Below are 15,144 nucleotides of genomic sequence, written 5' to 3'. Positions count from 1 at the left end.
TCTCTCTCAGACCTCATCTTATGTGTGTACAAAAGTGAACAGGAGTGCTACATGCCTCTCGGCTAGAATGATGGAAACCAGCCTAACGACCCATCCATCCTTCAAGCTCAGAGAGTGCTGTGACAGACTCATGAAGTGGCCAATGAGCAGAAGAGTTGAAGAGACCGGGCATGACCGTTCCCAAGACAGCAAAGGATTCAGGAGCAAACCCTGTGCTGCACGACTTTAAACACGTGTATAGCTTGACATCTGAAACAACTGTGGTAGCAGAAACCGTAAGTCTACAGGGGAAAATAAATTCCTTTGCATTTCATACACATAAAGTAAAATCTTATTTTCTTTTGCTTTTTTTTTTTTTTGAGACAGGGTCTTGCACTAGCCCTTGCAGACCTCAAACTCATGGTAATCCCCATGGCATCCAACTAGAAGAACCTTCTCTGAGTGAATGGGAGATGACCGCTTTAAATACAGCCAGTGTCCTCTGAATGCTGACATTCTTTTAGAGCAGCTTATGAGCAGCATCTTGAAATCAGCAATACTGCTAAGCCATAGAGTCTTCTCGGGAATGAGATTCGGGAAGGACACCCGTTCTTTTCTTACTTTGTTTTTGTGGTTGCTGTATGTTTGGAGACAAGATCTCAAGTTTCTCAAAGCTGGCCGTGTAGCTGAGAATGATGAGGAAGTTGCCCCTCCCACTTTCAATGCGCACCACCTTAGTCTGTGCAGTGCTGGAGATGGAGCCCAAGGCTTCCTGCATGCTAGGCAAGCACTCTTTCTTCGGCGCCACATCTCCAGTCCCATCTATAATTTTTTTAAACAGTAGGAAAAGAAACTTTGCATTTTAAATAGGAAGTAATAAAAAATAGCCATCTTTTGAGACTAAGAAAGTTGAACAACTTAGCCAGCGGCTGATTACAGGGAAGGGAAGTGACTCACGAATAGCAGCGGTGGAGGGAGAATCCGGAGTATAAAGTCATCCTCAACTAACTTCCTGCTAAGTTCCAGGCCAGCCTGGGCTACATGAGACCCTGCCTCAAACCAGAAAAGAGAACCCAGGATAGCACGCGCCTTAAACCCAGCACTCAGCAGGCAGAGGCAGTAGGATCTCTGGGTATTCAAGACCACCCTGGTCTGCAGAGTGAGTTCCAGGACAGCCAGGTGGGGAGGGGCCGTTCCATTGCATAGAGAATGCTGGCCTTGAGTCCAGTATCCCTGCTTGGCTTTCCAAGTGCTGGGGTGACAGACCTGAACGGGGTACACTGCCAGCCATTTCCTCTCTGAGTGGCAATGCCACCATCCTGGGTGTGTGTCATTCTCATTTAAATTCCCACGCCAGAAATCCGTTCCTCATTCCCTGCTTGCCATCTTTACAGAAAAGGTGATCCCAGCAGCATCCAAGCTTCCCCAGCACCCTGGGTGCTTTTCTTCTAAGGACAGACAGGTATATGTTCACAGCAGTAATTACATCACGGAAGCCATTGCTAGGGCTCCAGAATTAGTGTGGCTCCCAAAGACGCCTGTGGTGGAAGGTTGTTTCCTTGAATGATGGGCCCTTTAAGAGGCAGGACTGAATGGGAGGTAACTGGATCACTGGGGGAGAAGGGGTACTGCCCAGAAGGGAAGCAAAGAGACTTTCTTCTTTGTCCCTTGGTCTTGGACTTGCTCTTGACCTTGATGTGTGACATTTCTTACACGAATGCTGCCCACCTATGCAATGCAGTCTGCTTTTAGCAGACTGGTCAACACCCCTGCTGTGCCCATGAGGTCAATAAGTACACAGCCTCGGGTGTTCCATTACAGCCTTAGAAAACAGACCTTCCTAGCTCCCTTATATGGAGACTAGTCTGAGAATTCTGCCAATACCATTTCCCCAGGAACACAGCCTGAGGGGAGTGTCTGACCTTCACACCCTGTCCTCCCCAGCCCCTTCCTGAGCTTCTGATCTGTTCTTTGCCAGAAGTTAATGTGTGCTCAGGACTGATCCTTTTTTTGGCTCATTTTGCATGTAGGGTCAGAATAATTTTCCAATTTTTTGGTGTGTGCCTTTTGTGTGGTTTTTTTGTTGTTGCTGTAATGGATCTGCAACAGGCCACAAGGAGAGACAGACAGATGGCCAAAGAAGACAGAAGACAAATGGGCATGCCACAAAACCACGCCTCAAGTCTCCAAAGGTGGCTGTGGGCAGTGGGTCCCAAGATCAGTCAGTCCCAGGCAGGGATGGTGCAGTTCCCCTAGTGGCTTCAGCAGGTCAAGGGCTGGTCCCGGGCAGGGAGCCACACTTCAGGTGAGAGACAGATAGGCATGCCATGCAGAGTAAGGTTGGATATTTATTTAGTGGGTTCTGGAAGGGAAGGGGGAGAAGGAGAAGAGGAGAGAGAGAGAGGGAAAGAGAGAGAGAAACAGAAGGGCAGAAGGGAAGAAGGGGAGAATAGAGAAAGGCTGCTACCTCTTGAGGGAGAGACTGAAAAGAGAGAGAACTCAGGCTGGAAGCTAAAGATCAGCTTGCCTCGGTAGACAGGGGTGGGCGTGGCTTGTCTCTTAAAGGGACAGGACAGATCATTATAGATGTTTTAATCATAAAAATACTCTCAAGTCTGTCAAACAAAGAAAGAAATTCCGTGAGAGCTCTGTCCCCAGCACTTTACATATACGTGGGGTGTGCCAAAAAACGACAGTGCTGAGCTGTCTTCATCTAGGCTCACTCATCCATCACTTACTCGCTTGCTCACTAAACAATCATTCAGTCCCAAGTATGGGCAAGTATGATGGCACGCCCTGAGTCAGGGCCATTACCATGTCCATTCTCCTAGCAGAGAGGGCTTTGAAAAGAACCCACAGAACCACAGTGGAATCTGCCATAAGCATCAGGCTCCACCCAGGTGAGGTCATACTCCTTCACCTCTAACTCCTCTAATTCCGAGTTCTTCCTGGTCCGCGGTTTCATCTCCTCCCCAGACTGTGCTGCACTCCTTCCCTCGCAGATACCCACATCCGTTCACAGCTGTACACATATTATTATCCTCAAATATCCTTCCAAATGTCTCCCCAGCAGTCCTCTGGTTCTCTATATCTTAGCTCAAGCTTCTCTGCTGGTAAAATGTGTCTGAAGCCTTTGTCCCCAGACTTATATGGCCTCCATAATGCTTATTGTACTTCCTTGTTTGAATGTGCCTTGCTTGGTTATATGTTCTGGAAAAAGGAAAAAAAAAGATATAAAGTTTATCTTCATGTCACTCACACCTAGCTCTGACTCCAGCACAAGTACACTGATCAATAATATTTCCTAAGTGCCAGGATAAACTTTACGAAACTGAGGAGGTACTATAACTTGGTCTTTGTCCTTCGGAAGGCTGGAAGATAAATAGCAGAAGTGTACTGTGTTTCCCCATTGTTGACTTTTCTATTTGTTTTTTAAGTGGCCTTGACCTTTTAGTGAGAAAATGGTGTCACCAACTGAACAATGTATGAGAATATTAGAGACTGAAGATACATCAGAGACCCGGCCAGGTCCAGAAAATGACTTTTTGGAACTAAAAATTGGATCACAGAAGCTAACAGATGTGGCCAGCATAGTGGTGAATGCCTTCGATCCAATCACTAAGGAGGCAGAGGTAGGTAGATCTCTGTGAGTTTGAGACCAGCCTGGTCTACAGAAAGGACCGTGTAGGGAGATCATATAACAGAAAAAACAAACAAACAAACAAAAAGAACAAAACAACAACAAAACCAGAAAGAGAAAGTAACAGATAAGGAAACCCTATAGACTGCCCATGGTCAGAAGCCAAGGGAGAGCAGGCACAACACAGGTGCCCCTGGCTCTGCCCCTTCTAATTGTCACTCACAATACAGAATACTGTTCCTTCCCATGAATGAGGCAGGACAGAAAGGCAAAGAAAACTAAGGGACCTGGGGGAGAGAGAGGAGTCCTCACCTCTAGAGTCTGGCTGAAGTCTCTGTCTCACCAGCTGAGAGTCAAGAACTCCAATAAAGGAAATATTTGCTGTGGCATTTGACTGTATAGAGAAAATACGGTTCTTAGCAGTGGTGTTCTTGTGAAAATGTTGACAGCGGAGAAAAGAATTCTAGAGGCCTGAGTGTATTTTACCAACCATGGCCATTTCCTTTCTCAGTGGCACACCTGAAGTTGTCTTGGGCTTTTACAGTAAGTCCCACGTGGTAAGGGCAGGTCCTCACCCGTGTGCAATGTTAAGATAAAATCACCTAATTGTAGTGAACTCAGAATTAAAAACAGCATCCAATTAAATTAAGGGAGAAAAATATTTGTCCAGCTACAAACTCTGTACAGCTCGGGAAATTTCTGTATAGTTAAAAAAGCCATTCTGAAGTCATGAAACTTTGCTTAGTATTTTACATTTTTTTTAAATATTTATTTATTTATTATGTATACAATATTATGCCTGTGTATATGCCTGAATGCCAGAAGAGGGCACCAGACTTCATTACAGATGGTTGTGAGCCAACATGTGGTTGCCGGGAATTGAACTCAGGACCTTTGGAAGAGCAGGCAATGCTCTTAACCACTGAGCCATCTCTCCAGCCCCAGTATTTTACATTTTTTTAAAGATTTATTTATTATGTATACAATGTTCTGACTGAATGTGTGCCTGCAGGCCAGAAGAGGGCATGAGATCTCATTACAGTTGACTGTGAGCCACCATGTGGTTGCTGGGAATTGAACTCAGGACCCCTGGAAGAGCAGCCAGTGCTCTTAACCTCTGAGTCACCTCTCCAGCCCCAGTATTTTACATTTTTACTGTCAATCACTTTTTTTTTGAAACAGGGTCTCTAATGTTGTCTAGGCTGACCTTGAGCTCACAGAGGTCCACCGGCCTCTACCTCCCAAGTGCTGGGATCAAAGGGTGTGCACCACCACACCTACCTCAATTACATTTTATTCATTTATGTGCCACAAACAGTTGTGGTAAAGTTGAAACTAGAGAAATGTTAGGTTAAATCCTCTTTTGACTCCTGCATGCATCCTTTTGCCTGCACGCTGCCTTTCCTTATCAGCCAATATTGCCATTTCTAGGTCTAATGTTATACTATACCCACACTTCATCTTACAGACTGTAAACCCATCTAAGGTACCTCCAGAGTCCACTATAATCTCACTTATCACAAGAAGTAAAAAGGGCTTCTGGTGACCTTTTATATAAAACTTTAGAGCCACCAAAATGACATGTGGTGATTGCTAAGACATCTAAGTGGGTGTTTCCTCTAGGAGGCTGACATCCATGTCCTCAGTATGTGTGATTCTTTCCCTGGGTGCCTCTTCCTATGAACTCCAGTGTTTAAATCTACATTAAAAATCTTCTTAATGAACTCCAGCTCTGCCTCATTCTCACTGCTCCTGAACCTCTTTTCTACAGCAAAATCAAGGATTGATTATCTATCTCCCAGATGGAGGACCCTCCGAGGGAAGGGAACTTTCCAGGCTTTGGGGGTAGGGATGGGGAGGTAGGGGAATGAGGGGGTGGGGGCTGCAGGGCTGCTTCCTGCTGTGCCTCCTCTGAAGCAATCTTGTAAAATCAGCAGCAAAGAAAACCACTCCATTTAAGAGTGTCAAGGTAATTTCATCCAATTGAACTTCAGCACTATTGAGTTCCTACCTAGTGCAATGTTCTTTCTTACACACAGGCCTGAAGCTAGGCCTGGAGGACTGAATCCTGTCTGAGCTGAGCTATAGAGCAAGTTCAAGTCCTCTTCCAGTGAGGCCCTGCTCAAAATAAAAACTAAACAGAAGGCTGCACATACTCAGTGGTGGAGCAGTTGCTAACCATACCATACACAAGGCTCTAGAGTCAATGCCCCATGGAACATGAAAAAATTTAAAAGCAACTGGACCTGAAAGCAGAGTCCCTCATTTATAGCTGTATGCTTATATAGTAAAATCCTTTAACCTTTCCGGGCGGTGGTGGCACACGCCTTTAATCCCAGCACTTGGGATTGGCAGAGGCAGGCGGATCTCTGTGAGTTCGAGACCAGCCTGGTCTACAAGAGCTAGTTCCAGGACAGGCTCCAAAACCACAGAGAAACCCTGTCTCGAAAAAGAAAAAAAAAATCCTTTAACCTTTTGTCCTGTTTTGTTTTTGAGATGGGGTCTCATGTAGCCCAAGCTACCCTCAAATTCCTAATCCTTCTGCTTCAGTTTCCCAAGTGTCAAGAGTACAATTGTGTGTCACCACACCTGACAATCCCTTTTTTACAGGATGTTCTTTGTGACCAGATCTATTCCTGAGACACCAACACAGGCACTAAGTACACTACTGTAATTGGAGGTGAATGCCTTTCCAAAGACAGAGGTCTATTACCATGTGGTAAGAGTTTGAAACACATCTCTGTCAAGTTCGGAGTGCAGACCCCTGCCCCTGCTCCAAATCCCAGCAGGCCAGGTCCTGACCCCACCCTTGACCCCTCCCTGGGAGTGGGGTCAGGACCACTCCCCAGAGTATTTAAGGATCCCCCCACTGTTGTAGTACGAGTGGCGGGGCTGCGTCCCCGGTACCCGGCCGCCCGCATGGCTAGCTTTATACCCAAAATAATTACACAGAAACTGTATTCATTTAAACACTGCCTGGCCCATTAGTTTCAGTTTCTTATTGGCAAGCTCTTACATATCGATCTAACCCATTTCTATTAATCTGTGTAGCCCACGAGCTGGCTTACCAGGAATGATTTTTTTTTCTTTTTTTTTTTTTTGGTTTTTCGAGACAGGGTTTCTCTGTGGCTTTGGAGGATTTTTTTTTTTTTAATACCAGGAATGATCTTAACCTGCTTCTGCCTGGAGTGGGAGAATCATGGCGACTCCCTGACACAGCTTCTTTCTCCCAGCATTCTGTTCTGTTTACTCCTCCCACCTATATTTTAACCTATCAGGACCAAGCAGTTTCTTTATTGCTTAACCAATGAAATCAACATATTGATATATGACACTCCTACATCACCCCCCAAAAGAGGAACATGTGGTCTCCCTTTCTTCCTCCCAGGGGTCCCTTTTCAGGCTGGTCGCTTTTCTGGCGGCTTCCCGGTTTCCCCCTTGGGGCCACCCAAGAGTGCAGAACTCCCATTAAACTTCCCATTTCTTTCTTTGTGTGTGTGTGTGTGTGTGTGTGTGTGTGTGTGTGTGTGTGTGTTTGAGACAGGGTTTCTCTGTGGCTTTGGAGCCTGTCCTGGAACTAGCTCTGTAGACCAGGCTGGTCTTGAACTCACAGAGATCCGCCTGCCTCTGCCTCCCGAGTGCTGGGATTAAAGGCGTGCACCACCATTGCCTGGCTCAAACCTGGATATTTCTTAATTTGGCTTGTTTTGACTTGGCTTGATTGGGAATTTTGCATCGGCAGGGAACTCACCTTAGGAAATATTCCTGGGGCTGGAGAGTTGGCTCAGCAGTTAAGAGCACTACTGCTCTTCCCAAGGAACCAGGTTCAATTCCCAGCACCCACATGGCAGCTCACAACTGTCTGAAAATCCAGTTCCAGGGGATCTGACACCTTCACACCAATACACATAAAATAAAGTTAAATAAACCATAAAAAAGGAAATATTCCTAACAATCTCTATACAAATTTTATTTTGTTTTAATAACAAAGATAGGAGTATTCCAGGGAGAAGTGGATGGCACTATGCCTCCTTCCTCTACCTGTTCTTGGAACTTACTCTGAAGAACAGTTAAGATGTCAAGGTTATGCTGGGATAAACCATCAGTGGCATTACTCAGTGCAGTATTTTTGCAATTTTTCTGCATTTCGCCTCTTCATAACAATAATCTCCCCCAGAAAGACAGGTTCTGCAAAGCTGCCTTTTTTCTTTTACTAACTTCTTTTTTTATCAGTGCAATGTTTTCTAAAATTTCTTTTTTCTTTTATATCCCTTTTATGACTTTTAACTTCCCACTCCTCAAAACTCTTAATAGAACCCACAGATTCTACATCCTGAATCTCCTCAAAGGTTTTGTTCAAATTCTCTAATTGCTCTTTTACATCATCACTGAGAAGAGCATCTCTGACAAAATGCCATAGTGAAAGTGAAATGGGGAACTCTTCTGGGCCTCTCTCTTTTAATGTTTTTTGAAGGTCAGCCTTTACCTGCTCCCAATCAGTAATATTAAAGCCCCCTGCGTGTAGAAACCAGGGACTAAACTCTCTCAAAAATTAGGCAATAATCTACCTTACACAAAAGAAAACTGTCTTAAAAAAACTCTTGTGCTGTCTACATTTAATACCAATGCCTTCCTTGCCTTGCTTCTCTAAAAGCACTATCAATTGGCCCGTCAATCAATTGGCCCGTCTTTACTGTATTACTAGCACCCATTTTCAATTCACCCACACCACTCAATTTCTTTTTTTTCTTATTTTTTTTCTCTCTTTTTTTTATTGAGAAAAGGAAAAAAAGGTATCTGCCTCCTCCCAGCCTCCCATTTCCTTCCCCCTCCTCCCACCCTTCTCCCCCTCCCCCAAACTCCTCTCCCACTCCCTCTCCAGTCCAAAGAGCAGTCAGGGTTCCCTGCCTGTGGAAAGTCCAAGGTCCGCCCCCCTCCATCCATGTCTAGGAAGGTGAACATCCAAACTGGCTAGGCTCCCACAAAGCCAGAACATGAAGTAGGGTCAAAACCCCGTGCCATTGTCCTTGGCTTCTCGTCAGTCCTCATTGTTCGCCATGTTCAGAGAGTCCGGTTTTATCCCATGCTTTTTCAGTCACTGTCCAGCTGGCCTTGGTGAGCTCCCAATAGATCAGCCCCATTGTCTCAGTGGGTGGGTGCACCCCTCGTGGTCCTGACTTCCTTGCTCATCTTCTCCCTCCTTCCACTCCTCATTGGGACCTTGGGAGCTCAGTCCAGTGCTCCAGTGTGGGTCTCTGTCTCTATCTCCATCCATCACCAGATGAAGGTTCTATGGTGATATGCAAGATATTCGTCAGTATTGCTATAGGATAGGGTCATTTCAGGTTCCCTATCCTCAGCTGCCCAAGGAACTAACTGGGGACCTCGGCTTGGGCACCTGGGAGCCACTCTAGGTTCAAGTCTCTTGCCAACCCTAAGGTGACTCCCTTAACTAAGAATTGTGCTTCCGTGCTCCCCTATCCAGCCTTCCTTTATCACAATCATCCTGTTTCCCCAAGTTCCTCCCATCCTCCCCTTCTCCCTTTTCTCTCCCAATCTCCCTTTGCCCCCATCCCACCCCACCCCCAAGGTTCCAATTTTCTCCCCAGCAATTTTGTCTACTTCCCATAGCCAAGAGGACAACTGTATGTTTTTCCTTTGGTTCACCCTCTTACTTAGCTTCTTTAGGATCACCAATTGTAGACTCCGTGACCCTTATTTATGGCTAGAAACCAATTATGAGTGAGTACATCCCATATTCATCTTTTTGGGTCTGGGTTACCTCACTCAGGATAGTGTTTTCTATTTCCATCCATTTGCATGCAAAATTCGAGAAGTCATTGTTTTTTACCGCAGCGTAGTACTCTAATGAGTAGATAGATATTCCACACTTTCTTCATCCATTCTTCCATTGAAGGGCATCTAGGTTGTTTCCAGGTTCTGGCTATTACAAATAATACTGCTATGAACATAGCTGAACAAATGCTCTTGTCATATGATAGGGCATCTCTTGGGTATATTCCCAGGAGTGGTATTGCTGGGTCCAGGGGTAGGTTGATCCCGAATTTCCTGACAAACCGAAACACAGATTTCCAAAGTGGTTGCACGAGATTGCATTCTCACCAGCAATGGATGAGTGTACCCCTTCCTCCACAGCCTCTCCAGCAAAGGCTATCATTGGAGTTTTTTATTTTAGCCATTCTGACAGGTGTAAGATGATATCTCAAAGTTGTTTTGATTTGCATTTCCCTGATCGCTAAGGAGGTTGAGCATGACCTTAAGTGTCTTTTGGCCATTTGAACTTTTTCTGTTGAAAATTCTCTGTTCAGTTCAGTGCCCCATTTTTTAATTGGGTTAATTAGCATTTTAAAGTCTAGTTTCCTGAGTTCTCTGTATATTTTGGAGATCAGACCTTTGTCTGTTGCGGGGTTGGTGAAGATCTTCTCCCAGTCAGTAGGTTGCCTTTTTGTCTTGGTGACAGTGTCCTTTGCTTTACAGAAGCTTCTCAGTTTTATTAGGTCCTATTTATTCAATGTTGCCCTTAATGCCTGAGCTGTTGGGGTTACACATAGGAAGCGATCTCCTGTGCCCATCTGTTGTAGGGTACTTCCCACTTTCTCTTCTATCAGGTTCAATGTGTTCTGACTGATATTGAGGTCTTTAATCCATTTGGACTTGAGTTTTGTGCATGGTGATAGATATGGGACTATTTTCATTCTTCTACAGGTTGACATCCAGTTATGCCAGCACCATTTGTTGAAGATGCTTTCTTTCTTCCATTGTATACTTTTAGCCCCTTTATCAAAAATGAGGTGTTCATAGGTTTGTGGGTTAAAATTTGGGTCTTCTATACAATTCCATTGGTCGACTTCTCTGTTTTTATGGCAGTACCACACTGTTTTCATCACTGTAGCTCTATAATAGAGTTTGAAGTCAGGGATGTAATGCCTCCAGAAGATTCTTTATTGTATAGGATTGTTTTGGCAATCCTGGGTTTTTTGTTTTTCCATATAAAGTTGCTTATTGTCCTCTCCAGATCTGTGAAGAATTTTGATGGGATCTTGATGGGGATTGCATTGAATCTATAAATTGCCTTTGGTAGAATTGCCATTTTTACTATGTTGATCCTCCCAATCCACGAGCAAGGGAGGTCCTTCCATTTTCTGGTATCCTCTTCAATTTCTTTCTTCCATGCCTTATAGTTCTTGTCAAATAGGTCTTTCACTTCCTTGGTTAGATTTACCCCAAGATATTTTATGCTGTTTGTGGCTATCGTGAAAGGTGAAGCTTCTCTGATTTCCCTCTCTGCTTCCATATCCTTTGTGTATAATAGGGCGACTGATTTTTTGGAGTTGATCTTGTATCCTGCCACATTACTAAAGCTGTTTATCAGCTGTAAAAGTTTTTTGGTGGAGTTTTGGGGGTCGCTTATGTACACTATTATATCATCTGCAAATAACGAAAGTTTAACTTCTTCCTTTCCAATTCGAATCCCCTTGATCCCATTATGTTATCTTATTGCTATTGCTAGAACTTCAAGCACTATATTGAAGAGGTGTGGTGAGAGTGGACAGCCTTGTCGTGTTCCTGAGTTTAGCAGGATGGCTTTGAGTTTCTCTCCGTTTAATTTGATGTTAGCTGTCAGCTTGCTGTATATAGCTTTTATTATATTTAGGTATGACCCTTGTATCCCTAATCTCTCCAATACTTTTATCATAAAGGGATGTTGAACTTTGTCAAAGGCTTTTTCAGCATCTAATGAAATGATCATATGGTTTTTTTCTTTCAGTTTATTTATATGATGGATTACATTGATAGATTTTCGTATGTTGAACCAGCCCTGCATCTCTGGGATGAAGCCTACTTGATCATAATGGATAGTTTTTCGGATGTGTTCTTGGATTCGGTTTGCCAGTATTTTGTTGAGGATTTTTGCGTCGATGTTCATGAGTGAGATTGGCCTGTAATTCTCTTTCCTGGTTGAGTCTTTGTGTGGTTTTGGTATCAGAGTAACTGTAGCTTCATAAAAGGAATTTGGTAATAACCCTTCTGTTTCTATATTTTGGAATACATTAAGGAGTATAAGTATTAGCTCTTCTTGGAAGTTCTGGTAGAATTCCGCATTGAAACCATCTGGTCCTGGGCTTTTTTTGGTAGGGAGGTTTTTGATAACAGCTTCTAAATCTCCACGACTAACAGGTCTGTTTAGATTGTTCACCTGGTCCTGGTTTAACTTTGATATATGGTATTTATCTTAAAAAGTGTCCATTTCTTTTACCTTTTCCAGTTTGTGGTATACAGGCTTTTGTAGTAAGATCTAATGATTCTCTGAATTTCCTCTGTGTCTGTGGTTATGTCCCCCTTTTCATTTCTGATCTTCTTAATTTGCATATTCTCTCTCTGCCGTTTGATTAGTTTGGATAGGGGTTTATCAATGTTGTTGATTTTCTCCAGGAACCAGCTTTTTGTTTCATTGATTCTTTGTATTGTTTTTTTGTGTTTCTATTTTGTTGATTTCCGCCCTCAGTTTGATTATTTCCAGTCTTCTACTCCTCCTTGGTGAGTCTGCTTCTTTTTTTCAAGAGCTTTCAGGTGGGCTGTTAAGTCTTCAATATGTGCTTTCTCTGTTTTGTTTAAGTGGGCACTTAGTGCTATGAACTTTCCTCTTAGGACTGCTTTCATAGTGTCCCATAAGTTTAAGTATGTCGTTTCTTTATTTTCATTGAATTCAAGGAAGACTTTAATTTCTTTCTTTATTTCTTCCTTAATCCAGGTATGGTTCAGTAGTTGACTGTTCAGTTTCCATGACTTTGTAGGCTTTCTGGGGGTAGCATTGTTGTTGAATTCTAACTTTAATCCATGGTGATCTGACACAGGTGGTTACTAATATTTTTTTGTAACTGTGTAAGTTAGCTTTGTTACCGAGTATGTGGTCAATTTTCGAGATGGTTCCATGAGGTGCAGAGAAGAAGGTATATTCTTTCCTCTTTGGGTGGAATAATCTATAGATGTCTGTTAAGTCCATTTGCTTCATTACCTCCATTAATTCTCTAATTTCTCTGTTAGGTTTCTGTCTGATTGACCTGTCCATTGGTGACAGAGGAGTGTTGAAGTCTCCTACTATTAGTGTGTGCGGTTTGATGTCTGCCTTGAGTTTTAGTAATGTTTCTTTTACGTACGTGGGTGCTTTTATATTAGGGGCATAGATATTCAGGATTGAGACTTCATTCTGATGAATTGTTCCTGTTATGAGTACAAAATGTCCCTCTCCATCTCTTCTGATTGATTTAAGTTTGAAGTCAACTTTGTTAGAAACTAGTATGGCCACACCTGCTTGTTTCTTAGGTCCATTTGCTTGATAAGCCTTTTCCCAGCCCTTTACTCTGAGTAGGTGCCTGTCTTTGTGGTTGAGGTGTGTTTCTTGTAAACAGCAGAATGTTGGATCCTGTTTTCGTATCCAATCTCTTAGCCTGTGCCTTTTTATAGGTGAGTTGAGTCCATTGACATTAAGTGATATTAATGACCAGTGGTTGTTAACTCTGGTCACTTTTTTAGTAGTAGGGTTTGTGTGTTTCCCTTCGAGTTGCGCTGGTGAAGGGTCTCTAAATATCTGAGTTATTGTGGTCATTGTTGGACTCCTTGGTTAGTGATTTTCCTTCTATTATTTTCTGTAAGGCTGGATTTGTGGCTACGTATTGTTTAAATTTGTTTTTATCCTGGAAAATTTTGTTTTCTCCATTTATAGTGAACGAAAGCTTGGTTGTGTATAGTAGTCTAGGCTTGTATCCATGGTCTCTTAGTTTTTGCAGTACATCTATCCAGGACCTTCTGCCTTTCATGGTTTCCATAGAGAAGTCAGGTGTAAGTCTGATAGGTTTACCTTTATAAGTAACTTGGCCTTTTTCCTTTGCGGCTCTTAATATTCTTTCTTTATTCTGTATGCTTTGTGCTTTGATTATTATATGGCAAGGGGATTTTTTTTTTGATCCAGCCTATTCGGTGTTCTGTATGCTTCTTGAACCTTCATAGGTAAATCTTTCTTCAGGTTGGGAAAGTTTTCTTCTATAATTTTATTAAGTATATTTTCTGGACTGTTGAGCTTCACTTCTTCTCCTTCTTCTACTCCAATTATTCTTAGGTTTGGTCTTTTTATTGTGTCCCATATTTCCTGAATGTTTTGTGATGAGAGTTTGTTGGACTTGCTGTTTTCTTTGATCACTGCGTTTATTTTCTCTATGTTATCTTCAGAATCTGAGATTATCTCTTCTATCTCTTGTATTCTGCTGGTTATGCTTGTTTCTGTATTATCTATTCGTTTACCTAGATTTTCCATGTCCAGCTGGCCCTCTGTTTGTGTTTTCTTCTTTGTCTCCATTTCAGTTTTCAAGTCTTGAATTGTTTCCATTATCTGCTTGATTGTTTTTCCTTGGTTTCCTAGGGTATCATTCACTGAATTACTCAATTCCTCAAACTTGCTGTTATACTTCTTATCCATTTTTATAAGGGAGTTTTTTATATGCTGTTTAAGGGCCTCTATCACTTTCATAAAGTCAGTTTTTTCTACTTCTTCTTGATTAAGGTGTTCATGTCCTCCTGTTGTGAGGTCGCAGAGTTCTGGTGGTTTCATGTTGTTTTTCAGATTGTTGGGTGAATTCTTGCATTGGCGCCTGCCCATCTCTTCCTCCGAATACTCCCCTATGGATCTTCTTTTACAGGATCAGGTCTTCTTGCCCACTGATGTACCTTCCCAGTGATGTCACTCCCCAGTGATGGTTCTCCTGGTGTCCAGATCGGATCTCCAGGCTGAGCTGGGAGGTGCTATGCCACCAAAGAGGGGAGGGAGGGAGGGAGGGAGGGAGGGAGGGAGGGAGACAGGGGGTAGGGAATGCTGGGTGTAAGCTGGGTGGGATAGGAAGAGAGAGGAGGTATCGGCAGTATAGCCCCTGCAGGATGACAAGGAAGTGGAGGAGGGATGAGGAACGTCTGAGTTCCCTGTTCCCCGCTGCTGCTGCACTCACTCACCCCAATGATGGCTCTCCCAGTGCCCAGATTGAAACTCCGTGCTGCTTGGGTAGCTCGCAAACAAAGAGCCCACCCTGCTTGTTGCAGGCAGGCTATGGAGACAAAGGAACTACCGCTCTCCCTTTTGCCCTCCCGATTCGGGTTCGGTCCCAGAGCCCGAGCAGGGTGAGCTGGGAGGTGCTATGCTGCCAAAGAGGGGAGGGAGGGAGGAAGGGAGGGAGACAGGGGATAGGGGGTGCTAGGTGTAAGCTGGGTGGGATAGGAAGAGAGAGGAGGTATTGGGCAGTATAGCCCCTGCAGGATGACCAGGAAGTGGAGGAGGGATGAGGAATGTCTGAGTTCCCTGTTCCCCGCTGCTGCTGCACTCACTCACCCCAATGATGGCTCTCCCGGTCACCACTCAATTTCTTACCTGCTGGCCAGCCTTCCGAGGGCGATCTCTCAGGGGTCCCCTACTTCCTGGCCTCGCTGATGGGCCTCCGATTGTAATTCTTGAGATCCCA

Source organism: Microtus oregoni, unplaced genomic scaffold, assembly GCF_018167655.1.
Source record: "Microtus oregoni isolate MIOR12 unplaced genomic scaffold, Mior012 000000F_ref0000247, whole genome shotgun sequence".
NCBI lineage: Eukaryota > Metazoa > Chordata > Mammalia > Rodentia > Cricetidae > Microtus > Microtus oregoni.
This window is presented reverse-complemented; position numbering follows the sequence as displayed.